This window comes from Cupressus sempervirens, chromosome 2 (assembly GCF_028749045.1).
Source record: "Cupressus sempervirens isolate cs-2001-9-10 chromosome 2, ASM2874904v1, whole genome shotgun sequence".
Taxonomy (NCBI): Eukaryota; Viridiplantae; Streptophyta; class Pinopsida; order Cupressales; family Cupressaceae; genus Cupressus; species Cupressus sempervirens.
Genome location: NC_143119.1, coordinates 222,995,261 through 223,010,543, shown reverse-complemented (window position 1 = coordinate 223,010,543; position 15,283 = coordinate 222,995,261). Strand labels below are relative to the sequence as shown.

General features: G+C 39.3%; 1 protein-coding gene across 5 annotated transcripts in view; it reads right to left on the bottom strand.

Moving 5' to 3' along the window:
- Nucleotides 1-15,283, bottom strand: part of LOC149571854 (uncharacterized) — a 215,475-nt gene that overhangs the window by 145,030 nt on the left and 55,162 nt on the right. The gene's annotated exons all lie outside the window — the stretch shown is intronic.

The following is a 15,283-nucleotide window of genomic DNA, read 5'->3' as shown; positions in this document are numbered from 1 at the left end:
GTTAAGGACCTAGCGACTACATAACAGGATACACACATACACATTAGACACGCATGAACTATTAAATAAACATTTAAAATATTAGTTATTTTTTTAATTAAAAACAATGCGCACCTCAAATGGTTTTTGATTGATTTTTTCACCACATCATTTTAATACATATTTATGTACGTACACATAGATATAAATTAAAGATGACATCATAGTATTATTTTATACAAGATTTTATCTATTTAATACATACATTTAAATGCATGTACAAGAAGATAAAATAAATCTTCTAAGATGAAACATGTATTTAGATATACATATTTAAAAGGTACGACCTTGGATAGACAATTCCCATATGCCATCTTAATAAGATATATTTACGTGCAAGTAAATAAATATGTTTATAATATTCTTTTTGACTTGTAACCTTCAAATTATTTTCCTTATTTTATTCAATTCTTTACTTGAAACCAAAATATACACTTGGCATATTTCATTGGCGATCTAAAGCCAAGTCTCTTCTTGGTAGGTTATGGCTTCTTGGAAGCCAAGAGACTTCCGAATACCTCTTATATTATGGATCCAAGTGAATCAGAAGACAATACAACTCATCACTCGACCTCTTTTTCAGCACCCGACTTGTTTTTAATGCACTCGATTTCTTTTCCATACCATCTGACTTCCTCTTTGTGGCACCCGTCTTCTTCCTATATTTTGAATACCTCTACAGATAGAGTGCGATATCTATGAAATTTACCATTGTTATTCATTGTATATTTCTTCCACAAATTGCCATTGATGATTTACTGAAGACGTGATTGTTAATCATACTGGAGTTTGCATTTCTTCCGTGAAGGGTGGGCTGATTAATAGCATCCAGCAATACACCATTCTATTTCCAGAATTAACCAGGTTATGTGGTGTTTATATTCCAAGCTTTACAATATATTTTAACATCAGATATCGCTGCATTCCAATTTACTATAGTAGTAAGATACAGTCTTGTATCATGATGCAAATCATTTGCTATAACATCATCAGATAGACCATTTATAAGATAGAGTTGTTTATGATAAATAAAAGCCAAGTATCCATGACATGTTATCATATTTTAATTATGCCATTGAAAGTCAAAAGAAAATAATGTTTATTCTGCAAGTCTTGAAGATTACATTTCTCGGAATCACAGATTGTGATGAGCTGGAAACATATAATATTCTTTTATCAATTGAGGATCAACAAAAAGAGTTGGTTGCTCTAAGATTCAATCACCTGGGACTCACCAAGTTGTATAGCCAAGGAAAAGGGTGAAGAGGTGAGAGAAAGAAATCTGCATAGTATGAAAACAAAATTCAGATGTGACATAACAATTATTTATTATTCTAAAATGAATCATTTGATAGCTCATGCATGTCCAATACATTCCCTAATGTCAAGTCAAGTGGTGTGATTAAGTACTAGGATGCTCAGTGGCTGACAAGGTGTTCCATATCTATTCCGGTTAGGGAGGACATTTTTCGTTAGAGAAAGTGTGGGGATAAGTATGAGGTCCATGGTTGGGAGGTTAAGCCCCTAACAATGTTTCTGCTCTCCACGAGATATCAGGATGTGCATCAAATAAAGATAAGTTGAGCATTCAAACATTTATTGGTAACAAGTACTTTTACTTTTATGATATTTATACAAGTAGAAGATATGATGGATTAATTTATATCGTTCAATTTGGTTATTTCCTTTGATGAAAGCAATCTTTCTCGTCAATGTAATTGGTAACCATTTCGATAAGTTGACCTTCCAACTGAATTATGGAATATATCTATTGGATTGTTTTTTCAGTCTTTCATTTATAAGAATATGATTATGAGCATATCTTCTAATCTTATGTTATTGCCACAATTAGCAATAGGAAGAAAAGAAATGAAACACAGGTATTTGACGCCCCAAATGATACAGTGACATTTGATGTCCAGAATAATACAGTGGCATTTGATGCCCTAAGTGATACAATGGTATCTGATGCCCTAAATGATCCAATGGTAATTGATGTCCTAAATGATACATTAGTATCTAATGCCCTAAATGATCCAATGGTATGTGATGCCCTATATGATCCATTGGTAATCGATGCCCGAATTAATATAAGTGTTATTTAATGGTAATCGTCATTTGATTTTGATTGAGGTATTTATGGACTAACCTAGGTGTTTGCAGAAGCATCCCTAGATTAATTTCGGTTTCGAAATTCCATGGTATGTAGATTTTAATTTCCATAGTAATTTCATTGTTGGTGTTTTCAATTGTTAGTTATGAAATTTTGTTTAACTGATGGTCATCGTTAATCTCATTCACATGAACTTAACTGATATAATTGTCTTCCTATGAAAATGAAGTAATAACTGTATTTCTTTGATATGTTAATTGTTAATTAAGACCCGAGAAAAAGTGGTTGTTACAGTCCCTCCTCGAGATTGCTTGTCCTCAAGCAATCAAACATTGTACTGAAACCTCCACCAGGATCCCATAGGAAGCATGTGATAACCCTATCAACACTGAATTGCATGCCAATACCATCATTAGAACCAATAAAATGACCTGCAACATAGCAACGAACACCTATGTTGATGATGTAGAAGTCAAGACATCACTAGGAGATCTCAACACACTCTCCTTCATTGTACCTACCCAATCATTCTGCCAACAATCCAACTTAGGCAGAGCCCAACAACTAGTGGGGGCTCTCATCAACAAGCATAGGAACAAAATATTTCACTCTAAGTCTTGTGCCTTCCTCATTGCCTCTTGTAAAGAAGATGGGCCTAATGACTTCACCCGTCCATGGAATGGCTCAGCCAATCCCTCCATAAATAACATCACTCTTTTGCGCTCTAAGATATCATAGACAATAATTGAGAGCCTCTAAAACTCATTGATATATCCCTCTAGTCCACTAGACTGCTTCAGCTAAGCCAACTCTCTTCAGTACACCTTTGGATCCTTCCTATCAAATCTTTTGATCAAGCAATAGGAAGTCATCTAATCATGCCACAAAGAAACTAACTCATGGTACCACCAACCATGGGCAGCTTTGTCCAAATGTAACACTCCAAACCTGATAGCATCCACTTCTGACATGGGACGCAGAGCCAAATAAGTATCGCACTTATGGATCCAAGCTTGAGTTGTAACTCTTACGCTACCATCAAAGTTCTCCACCATCATCTTACTAGCAACTTGTTGTAACTCCATCTTCCTAGGCCTCGGTCTGTCAAGAGAAGGCCTACATCTGGAATGCTCTTGTTTTTGAGTCATGAACCTATCAAAATTCAAATGCTCTTTAATCACCTATGGTAAAGCATCCTACTCCGCAAAGTGTGCCACTACATCATCAACAAAAGGAGTAGCCTTAGACTCAACACTGACTACATCCACCTGATCAGCTCTGTCAGCTAACCAATCTTGATCCTCAACTCAAGCTCGTCCCCATCTTTGTATCTATCACCATCTTGGGTTTTATCATTGACTCAAGATCTATGAGAACCAACAAAAACAACTCAAGCCCTCTCCCTGCTTCATTCTTGAGGGAACACTATCCGCTACAAAGTGTCAAACAGTTGTTGCAGCACACTTGCCATCTGTTGTTGTCTGGCTGCCAAGTTCCTGAATGCTTGTCTAGCCTCTATCAATCTCAAAACCTGCATTAGCATCTCTGAATCCTGTATCGGCTAAACCACCTAAACTACCAACAAAACCAAACTGTATCTTAGGCTCACCTTCCCTAGGTGGAGTGGTACAATCTCTAAAGGCATAATGCATACCTAGCACAAATCTCCTATCATCACCCATGATACTGAACAGAAGACAACTATAACCAAACTTAAAGGAAACTCTAGTAATAAACTGACTAACTACCAATTGAGCCCAATTCCTATAGGCTGGCAGGAAACTGCTCTGATACCGCAGCAATATCCCTCAACAAGTGATAGCTAAATGAGACATCAATTTACTTCACAAGATAATGGTTTGACATTTAATCAAACACTTGGCACACATCTCTGTTTAAATGGTATATGATAGTCGAAAAATGAATTTGCTTTCTAAGTTTTAGGTATGTATGATTTTATACAATCAATTACATTCAATGGTGAATGCTGAAACTAATGCTAACTTATCAATAATACTAAAGTAGAATTCTACCAATACCTCACACTGCTATGAATTGAAAATTATAATCATCAAACATGGAATCTGATTTTTTTGCAAATTATGATTCTGGATATTACATTCAATAAATAATGAACCTGGATTTTTAATTTGATAGATTGACCTTGATGCTTCCAACTGCTTAATTGATTGCACCCCTTAGAATGATGGCCCAACCTCCTAAATTCCAAACGGGACCCTCCAGATTACAAATGTAATGCCCTCCAACTTGAATGCAGATTTGAGAGGATGAAAAATGACCCCAATGAAATTATCGTAGCCTCTTTAGATGATTCGCAGGTCCTAAATATTGCTTGCCAGTCAAGGAAAAATGTTCACATGTGGGTATGTGGTGTCTCCAGGCCACACACTACCAAATGCAGCCTTCGGATTGATTTGCAACCTTTAATTATGTGTAGGTGCTTTCCAATATCAAAACGCAGGCATGAAAGATTTTCCCAATCAATGCTACAAGTGAATTGCAACTTTCCAATTGCACAAAAAATTAACCAAATACAAATTGCAAGTCTTACCAATTTCCCAATTAACAATCAAATGAGTGATCACCCAAATATTTGTTAAATCAACCAGCTATGCAAAATTCTCAATAGAAAACGCAACTACCTTCAACTCTAGCACAGTAATTATCATCCTAGCGACAACTAGAACAAAAATGGAAGACTCCCAAATCAATTAACTGAACTCCAAATTCCAAACTACTATACCTCAACAGTAGGTTGGGTCAAACTCATCTCCACAAAACTCAGATCAAACCCCTATACCTCAGTAAGGGTATAAAAATCATTAACTTTAGGAAACACTTCACAGGCAACAAAACAAAATAATCAATTGGATGCTTTTTCCATCAAAATGAGCTCAATTTATAACCTCCATTGGCACAAAGTTTCCCAAACACAACTTCACTTACGAAGCTTCACCAATACAACATCATTTTATAACATTATTATAATAAAATGCTATTATAATAATGAAACTTTAATAGATAATTAATAAAATATGAGCTCACGCAATAAATAGCCTTATCCGATGCAATGGACGACCAACTATCAACGTCGCCATCCACATTGCGAAAACTGGCAACTACCCGAATTAGACTTACTAAAAATAGTAAGTCTACCACTGAGACCCCCAAATCATCCTATCAGCTCACGAGAGTCGCTATAATGAATTGACTCGATCATCTGTAGAAGCTCACCAGAAATGGGAACATTACAAGAAGCAAATATGTTAACTTAGCTTTTGGCAAGTACTCCTTTGTAATGTCCCCTTCCACATAGTAAATCCTGGAGGACTTATTAGCCTATTGTTTACCGTACAGGTAAAGAAGTCAACACATATAGACAATAATAGCAGAATAGCAGAATTATATTCGCAATAGTAGATTAATGATGATTTACAATGATCTCGGACGAGATATAAATACTACTGCCGAACCTTCCCAAAGGAGTCCGTCGGCCACAATTATTTTATCCGTTACAAACTATTTATCGCCGGACCGTCGGCTACGGAATACCTAAACACCGCCGGACCGTCGGCTACAGAATACAGAAACACCACCGGACCGTCGGCTACAGAAACATCGCCGGACCCTCAGCTACAGAAACACCGCCGGACCGTCGACTACAGAAACATCGCCGGACCATCGGCTACAAGAACACCGCCGGACCATCGGCTACAAAGACATCGCCGAACCGTCGGCTATAGAATACAAAATACCGTCGGAACCATCCAGTCGGCTAACACCATCCCCCCCAAAAAGAAAAGTCATCTCCTGACGACTGACAAAATATCTGAGACAAATTAACAACAAAATACATTAATAGAGTGACTACAACAAGAGAAATTTGCTTCTGTCATATCACTTCCACATTCATCCCGTTACATCTGTATCCTCTGCTAACACAATACTGTCTCCTCAAGCTGACCTTGATAGCCACCTGTGCTGCTTTCTCTGTTTTCAATTCCTCGGTACCCTAAGCCAAGTGTCGCTGCACTGCCTCCAACCGGATGATCAGCTCCTCCCGAACTCTCTACACATCCACCCAGACAGCCTCACAGCCAACACCTGCTCCCACTGCCTCTGGTACACAGAAAGTCCATGCCTGTAGCAACTTCAACTCTTCTCAACTGGTCAGACTCCCACGACTGATATCCGCCATGACTAGGGGTCCAGGGGGCAACGCCTGCGTCCTACTCCACGGCCTTTCTGTCCTCACCTGCGGCCTTCCTGGCGTCGCCCGCGGCCTTCATGTTCTCCCTGCGGCCTTTTTGTTCTCCCCGCGGCCTGTTCTTCTCCTACCCGCAGGCTTTGTTTCCTTACCCGCGGACTATTCTTTCACTGGCGGTTAACGGAGAGGATTTTATAAAATACAATGCCCGCGGGGGCTCTCTCTTCTTTTTTTCTGCCGGAGGAACTTATGCTGTCAATCCTCCTCCTTTCTCTGCCGGAGTAAAGTTTATCCCACGAGGCTTTACCCTCCGCGGGAGTCTCTTGCCTGCGGACCCGCAGGACTTTAAGTGCCCGCGGACAGGCAGTTGCCCGCGGGACTTCCCGGCCGCTACCTTCTTCTTCTTTTTTCTTTTTCTTTTTGTTTTTTTCTTTTTTTTTTCTTTTTTTCTTTTTTTTTCTTTTTTTTCTTTCTTTTTTTTTTTTTTTTTTTTTTCAAATTTTTTTTTTTTTCTTCCCTAAAAGAAATCAAATAACAAAGGTACCTCCGTTTTGTCTCCCGATGTCGCCATTCTGCAACGACGACGAGTCAGCTGGCAAAACGATGTCGCCATTCTGCAACGACGACGAGTCAGCTGGCCATCTTGTGACAGCGACGGAGTCTTCTCGGCCCCATATATTTTAAATTTGGATCTGTTGACTGCCGGAGGTACTTTCTGCCCGTCCAAAGTTGATAATCTGATTGCTCCATTCTCGCCGACCTTCCGAATCTGATATGGTCCAACCCATCTGCCCCTAAACTTTTCCACTTTGATTTCATTCTGACCGTCGTACACCTTACGTTTGTTCTGTGCCACCCCCGTCGCCCACTGTGTCTGTGGTCGTCGCGCAACTGGATTATTTCTGTGCTGTCGGTGCCCTTCCACTAATCTTACGCTGCGGTGTAACCTTTTCTTTCCGCGCAGCCCATTCACCATGTACCGGACAGTGGAATTTTTCGTTTTTCTGTGTTCAGACTGTATGTTCTTCCCCTCAGCTTCAGCCATGGCAACTTTTCCTTCTTCCACTTCCCTGCATTCCTCCGGACATTCATTTTCCTCCTTTTTCTCATCTTCGTCGACCCTTAGCATATTGCAACTCGGAAAGAGTTCATAGTCTTCTATCTACCAGTGGTAAAGGCCATTCACTGAGTCCAGGTCGTCGTCATTCGATCCTCCGTCAAGTCTCAATACTCCTTCATCCGGTTCCATTCTTCTCTTTCCTTCATCATCACTCTCGCCTTCACTGTCAGAATCTGACAATGCTGCCTCCTCGCCGACCATTTGCGTATGCAGGTCAATTATGAATCTTTTGCCTCCGCGCTCCATTGATAGGGTATTGCGTTTCCAATCATGTTGTACTTTTGCTTGCACCAACCAATCTCGTCCCAGAATAGCATCATATCCTTTTCTTTTCAATGGAATAACCACAAAATCCAATAAAAATGGTTGCGTACCAATTGTTACCGGTTGCGCTTTCAAAATTCCCAACGGTTTGATTCCATGTTGGTCTGCCGTGAGCAACTGAAATGCAGGTGGCCACAGCGTCGGCTTTCCCAACTTCTTCCAAGTATCATCTGGCAATACATTCACGCCGGACCCTCCGTCAACAATTGTCTCTGTCAAAACATTTCCCAAAATCCCCATCTCGACAACCGCTGGATGCCGTCCGGAGGTGAGTGCCAGCAGCATTGGGTCTGTTGTAGTCGCTTCCCTACTGTCCCTTCCTGTGTCCTCCGTTGCTTTCGAAAACGGTGTATGATTCAGAATGGCCGTCCGTAACTAGGGCATTGTGAGAAGGAGGTCACTTATCTTGACCGGTATCTCCGATTGTAGGATTTGTCGTACAATGCTTTGTTCTGCAAAGTTCCTTGCCAAGGTGCCGGTAATATCCTTCAACTGAGATGTCCCTGCTGACGATGCCTTTGCAATGTCCGCCTGCACTTCCCCCACTTTTCTCTTTTCCTCCGCTTGCCTCCGTGTAATTGCCAGAACCTCCTCTACATCCATGCCAACAGTGATCAAGTTTACTCCAGCCTTTGGACACTTGGAATCTTCGTGATCGCCGGGTCCGCACCATCTGCATAATAATTTCGGTGTGTTTGCCGCTGTACAATCCCGCGCAAAATGACCCCACAAATTACATGCTCGGCATTGAACGATCGGCCGTCCGTTTGCATCATACTGGGTTCGACTTCGGCTTCCATTATTATTGTTAGTATTTTACCCTCTGTTATTATTCCTGTATCCTCCGGATGTAGCACTGGCGATATTCATGTTTCCGCTACTACCCGACGGGGAAACCTCCTGTGTGAGAAACACCTGCGGAGGTCCTCTTGTCTTCATGTTAAAGGGGCACTCCTTTGTCGAATGGCCCATGATCTGACAAATGTCACAGAATTGGTTCTTTGGACACAATCCTTTAGTATGCCCGTCTGTCTTACACTCTGTGCACCACAGCTCACTGCCTTTTGGCTCCTTCTGCATGTTTTTAAATTCCTTCATCATGCGAACCATATCCTTCTGTAGGGCACGAACCTTCTTGCTGCTGCCTTCGTCGTCGCTACTATCATCCTGAGCGGATTCATCGTCATCAGAGTCAAAGGAGTTGGTTTTCTTCTTCTTTGTCTTCTGCGCACTTTCAAGATCGAGGGCTCTGTTGTAAGCATCGGCATATGATGACGGTGGCACGATTTTCATTTTCCTCCGCAACTTCGAGCGTAAGCCATCCACAAACCATCTTTTCTGCAATCCGTCCGCTGGCTTGCTTTCCATTTTGTTTACTAAGTCTTTTAATCTCCTGGCATAGACACGGACAGTTTCGTGCTTCCCTTGCTTGGTATTGAAAATTTCCGCTACAATTTCATTATCATCCCGCAAGAGTTTAAATTCGGCCAAGAACTCCTTTTTAATGTTATCCCATGTATCCAGCTTCTGCAGATCCATATCCGAGAACCAATCAATCGCGACACCCCATAGGGTTGCCGGAAATTGCCTAGCCCATTCGTCGGCATCTGTGATTCCATTTGCCTGCCAGATCGTCTCACATGTCTTACAATGTCGGAGGGGGTCGGCTATACCATCGCCTTCAAATTTCGGTAATTTTTCTTTGGGTCCCGCCATAACTCTGGAGGTCTGCACTCCAACAGTGGTCGGCACTCCCACACCGGCAGGCTGAACTCCCACACCGGTGGTCTGCACTCCCACACTGGAGGTGTCAACAGCTGCAACCCTTGGTGAAGACAGAGGATCCTCCGAAATTGTTTCTCGCGGAAGTCTATCCTAGACGAAGAGGTCACTCCACGCTCGTGCTCCGTCGGCACCACGAGCCGTGCGAGTTGATGCTCTTCTGTCTGAATTTTCTTCCCTCGGCGAACACAAATTCAAGAACTCCTCCCGTGCTTCTTCCACCAATTCTACCCGCTACCGAGTCTCCTCCAACAATTCCTCCGCACTTCGGTTTCCGTCAGCAATCTTCTAGAATCTCCGTCGGCGTTCGGCTTGCTGTGCTAGAATTAAATTCTCTTGCGCAATACGGATTCCATCTTTTCCCTTCGCCTTATTCCGATCCTTGTTAAGCTGATTTGGCATTAATCTTCATTCCTCCCACCTTCTAGATTCATAAGGCAACGGCGCCAAATGTTTATCGTACAGGTAAAGAAGTCAACACATACAGACAATAATAGCAGAATAGCAGAATTATATTCGCAATAGTAGATTAATGATGATTTACAATGATCCCGGACGGGATATAAATACTACTGCCGAACCTTCCCGAAGGAGTCCGTCGGCCACAATTATTTTATCCGTTACAAACTATTTACCGCCGGACCGTCGGCTACGGAATACCGAAACACCGCCGGACCGTCGGCTACAGAATACAGAAACACCGCCGGACTGTCGCCTACAGAAACATCGCCGAACCGTCGGCTACAGAAACACCGCCGGACCGTCGACTACAGAAACATCGCCGGACCATCGGCTACAGGAACACCGCCGGACCGTTGGCTACAGAGACATCGCCGAACCGTCGGCGATAGAATACAAAATACCGTCGGAACCATCCAGTCGGCTAACACCTATTTAATTCCCATAGGCTATAGTCGGGATAAAGGGAATTAATTAGTTAGTTAAAGAACTTAATATTGTCCATTGACAGCTTAATAAAAGGGTATTATTATTTAATTAATTTAATAAAGTGACTTTAATGGTTATTTAAGTGAGATTTTAATAAAGTCACTTTATTAATTCCCTCAACTCAAATATAAATTGAAAAGAGAGGCAATATCAAAAAGGTCTCTAAAAGTTTGTAGAAGGGTGCCAAAAGAAATTGTAATTACAAAAAGGGTAGCATATTGTTGTAGTATTGGAACTGGTTTTCTGCCAACTTGTGTCTATGAGTGGGAGAAAGGAGATATTATAACAAAGAACTAAGGAGATCACAATGGTAGTGCACTCAAGTTCCTAAAGGAGAAATTTTTAATGTACTTAGCAATGGCACAAGTAGCCCAAATTCTATGACGTGTGGCGACAAACAAAGAGAAGTGAATATGGGAGATAGAGGTATAGGAAGAGAAACAAATCTTCTAAATAACATTATTGCAGAACAACAACAAATTAGTATATGGCTCAGCTATACTATCTCCTTTCGAATACAATTCAACATGGTGGAACATTAGCCTATTCAATAGGTTCACGTAGGCTAGTGCTTTACAGTTAGGGGGCTCAAAGACCACATGATGATAATTTGATTCAGTAGTTTGGAAGTGATGAGTGTTTCATTGAGCTCAAGCAGTTGAGAGGTGCATAACACCCTTTTGTAGAGTAAATTTAGATAGTTTTCTCATAGATAGTTTTCTCATAATATTTTTAGTATATCATCCCAAGCACTGATTAAGCCAGTTGTCTAAGTTATTATTGATATCTTGCTATTTGATATAGCCTAGAACTTTTAATTTACGCAATAATAATAAATTATGAAGCTCAATTAAATACTATAACTTTATTGTTTGTTTAAATATTAACTATATGGCATCCCAAGTCAAATTAAAAAGGGGCTAAGTGTTAAATATTAAATAAATGGATTGTATGCGTTTGGGTGCTGACTTTTTGGGAGAAAAAGCTTTTAATATAATTAAAAAAGGACTCCTAGAGATGTTAGACGATATTGAAGATAATATAGTTGTAAAGATTATACACCAAAAGCATTATTATAATAATTATATTATTATTCTATTATAATAATTATATCACAATACAAACCCCAAAGTCAGGAAGGCAATATTAAAATGTATTGAGTTCAATGATGCTAAATTGCCCAGCTCATATTTAAGCATACCTCTATTTCAGGGTCCTACTAAGAAGCAATATTGGTCTGGAATTATTTCAAGGTTAAATGCAAGAATCTCTAGCTCAAAATTCAAATGGTTATCATTTGCTTGGAAACTAACTCTGATTAAATCAGTTATTGCATCCATCCCGAATTATTTCTTTGCTGTTTTGAAGGCCCCTAAATCAATCATAAAACAGATTGAAAAGGTTATTAGGAACTTTCTTTGGAACAACAATTTGGATGGTAAAAAACGAATTCCATTAATTTCTCTACCTAGGATGGCTCTTAATAAGTATTGTGGGGGATCGGGCCATCGTGATATTGCAAAAAGAAATTTGGCATTTGGTGCTAAATTGGTGTGGCAACTATACAGTAAACCAGATCTGCCCTGGTGTAAAATGATGTGTGCTAAGTATTTGGATTCCATGGACCCCATTAGAGTGTTCACAGTTGCCAATCCTCCAAAAGGGTCTGAGATGTGGGAGTTCATTATGTCTTCCCGTCACCTAATTACAGACTACGTATCATCGGAAGTGCATAATGGTGAGGATATATTGTTCTGGCTGGATTCTTGGAATGGATTTGTTCCATTAATTCATGATAATTGATTCCTTGAGATTCATGAATTAGTTTCCGAAATCTAAGGCACTAAATTAGTTCATTATATTGATCATGTGGATATTATTTCAGGTAAGGTTTATTGGAAGGATCCTGATCTCCTTCGCATTGATCATGTTTCTAAATCTTTACTCAAAAGCACTTTGAATAACAGAACTATTTTCCTTTCAGCACAATCAGATAGAGTTGTTTGGCTTCCTTCTAAATCTGGCCAATATTCAGTCAAAGCTGGTTATCAAGCTCTCCAAGCTCGTGATCACCAACTTGGTCCGCAAAGGGCTTATAAGTTCTGCTGGAGTAACGGAATTCCACCAAAGGCCAGCACATTTACTTGGTTGGCATTAAAGCATCGTGTATTAATAGGTGATAGGTTACAAAAAATTTCTGATCACATTAATTGTGTTTTTTGTGGAAATGCTCTCGAGGATGTTGATCATTTATTCTTACTTTGCCCCTTTGCATATGGTTGTCGGTGCTGTATTTTTGACAAATTACACTATTACTCTCCCATCCCTTCTAAGCTTTGGGATTTTTTGCAATCTTGGCCAACTCTTTACACAAACTCCCTCTTTGCTAATCTATGGGTCATTATTCCAGCCATTGTCATTTGGTCTATATTTGGTGGGAGAGAAATAAAAGGATTTTTCGAAAGACTGCCTCTACTATCCAAGTGTTTCAAAAAAGATTGGTTTCTTCAATTGTGGAATCATTAAATTCATTTTCTTCGAATTTTTCCTCTAGTTCTTCTCAATTCTCATCCTGGGATAATGACATCCTTAAACTATGGCCTAGTCTAAGAATACCACCATTTCACCATATTGCTAATAAGGTAAAAGTGAATAGAAAGGAGGTCAGGTGGCGCACTCCTACATTTCCATTGGTTAAAGTGAATTTTGATGGGCTTCAAGGGGTAATCCAAGCCTATCAGGGACTGAAATATGTTTTAGGAACTTTCAAGGAAAGTTAATTCAAGCTAATGCTTTTCCAATTGGGTTAGGCACTAATAATCAAGCCGAAGCAGTCGCTCTTCTTAATGGTATTCAAATGGCAATTCAGCTGGGTTTTGTAGAGATCCATATTGAGGGGGATTCTCAACTCATAATTCAAGCTATTCAACAGAGATCATATGAAAACTGGAAATTACATTATATTCTTCAAAAGTGTTGGTCGTTGTTGGACAAGTTTTGCTCTTATGTGATCTCCCACACATATAGAGAAGGTAATAGATTAACTGACTCCATGGAAAATATGGCAATTGATAAAGGTTTGGTGAATATTGTTCCTAATTCTGAAAATCGAGTTTTATTCCGTGCTCTTTTTCACATTGTTGATCAAGAAAAAACCTCTTTACTTCATCATTCAGCCATCTCAGCATGACAGGGCTGTTTATATATTTCTACTTTGGGGTTGGCTTTTGGTGCATCTTGGTATTGACAATTTGGCAATTCTATGTGATTAATCAGCTGTACGCCAAACTCTACGAAATGTGACTCATGCTCAGTCATAGTGATTGATTGGTGTGCCTAGTCACTGTTCGAGACTAAAGTTGTAAATGTTTGATAGCTATTATGAATTATGATGTAAACACTTCTTTAATATTAATTAATTTATAGGCTCTTTATGCCTTTCATTCAAAAAAATATATATATATATCACAATAATATTATAATATGATTATATTATCTCGATAATAATATAATTATTATATTATCACTAATTATTGTTACAATTATTATATCATAATAATTATATTATCATAAATTTAAAAAGGGACTTTTCGAGATGTACCATCTAACATCTCTACAAGTCCCTTTTTCATTGATGTTAATATAATTATTATGATATAATAATTATAATAATTGTATTGATAATTATTGATAATATTAATTGTTATTGAGATAATATAATTATATTATAATATTATTGTGATAAAAGTATTACAACATAATAATATAATATTATAACGAACTAATTAATTGGGCCAAGTGTCGTGACCCTTGGTGAAGGGGAACCACCAATATATACATAAAGGAAGATCAAATCTTCCTCTTGGGAATAAAAAGAATATACACCAAAAATGCATTGTAGATTAAAATATATTGCAAAACACGCGGACAATCTAAAAAACAACATGGTATCAAAGCAAGGTTATTTCCTAGGGGATAGTGAGATTTGGAGGCATTGAAAATAAATATTAAGGAGACCAACTCTTCAAATCTTGAGAAATACCTTGGTGTTGAATATATGCGACAAACCATTTGTGCGGCTCGATTACAATATTTGAGTAGCCATGGTGGAGGTAATGTGACCAACCCCATGACTAAAACACTTATGTTGAGTCACCCTTTGGGATTAGCTATGGTGACTCTCATCATAAGATGACGACATCAGGTAAGTGATTCTGTGATGAACAATTGTGTTTTCTTGCATTTCCATTCATAGGAGTAACCATGATGGACCAATCCTCTGGGAGTAGCCATGTTGGAGGTCTTGTGAGTGATTCCATGACTAAACGCTCATGTTGAGTCACCCTCTCGAAGTAGCTATGGTGACTATCATCATGAGATGATGACACGAGACACTGTGATAACACTTGTGTTTGTTTGCACTTTTCATTCATGAGAGCAACCATGATGGAACCACCCTCTTGGACTAGCTATGGTGGACACTATAACTCAAATATCTGAGAAGATCCTCTCTAGCTAAGAGGGAGTGTCGGTGTTAGCGTCAGGAGGAAAAACCAAAAGTTATCAAGAAGGATCACTCCCTAGCTAAGGGGGATTGTTGATTTTATTGTAGCTAAGGTCGGTTCCTTTAGGCTGACATAGATAACATAAAGGTTGTGATAATATAATTATTAGGATAATTATTGATGATATAATTTTTATAATATTATAGATATAATATGATATATTT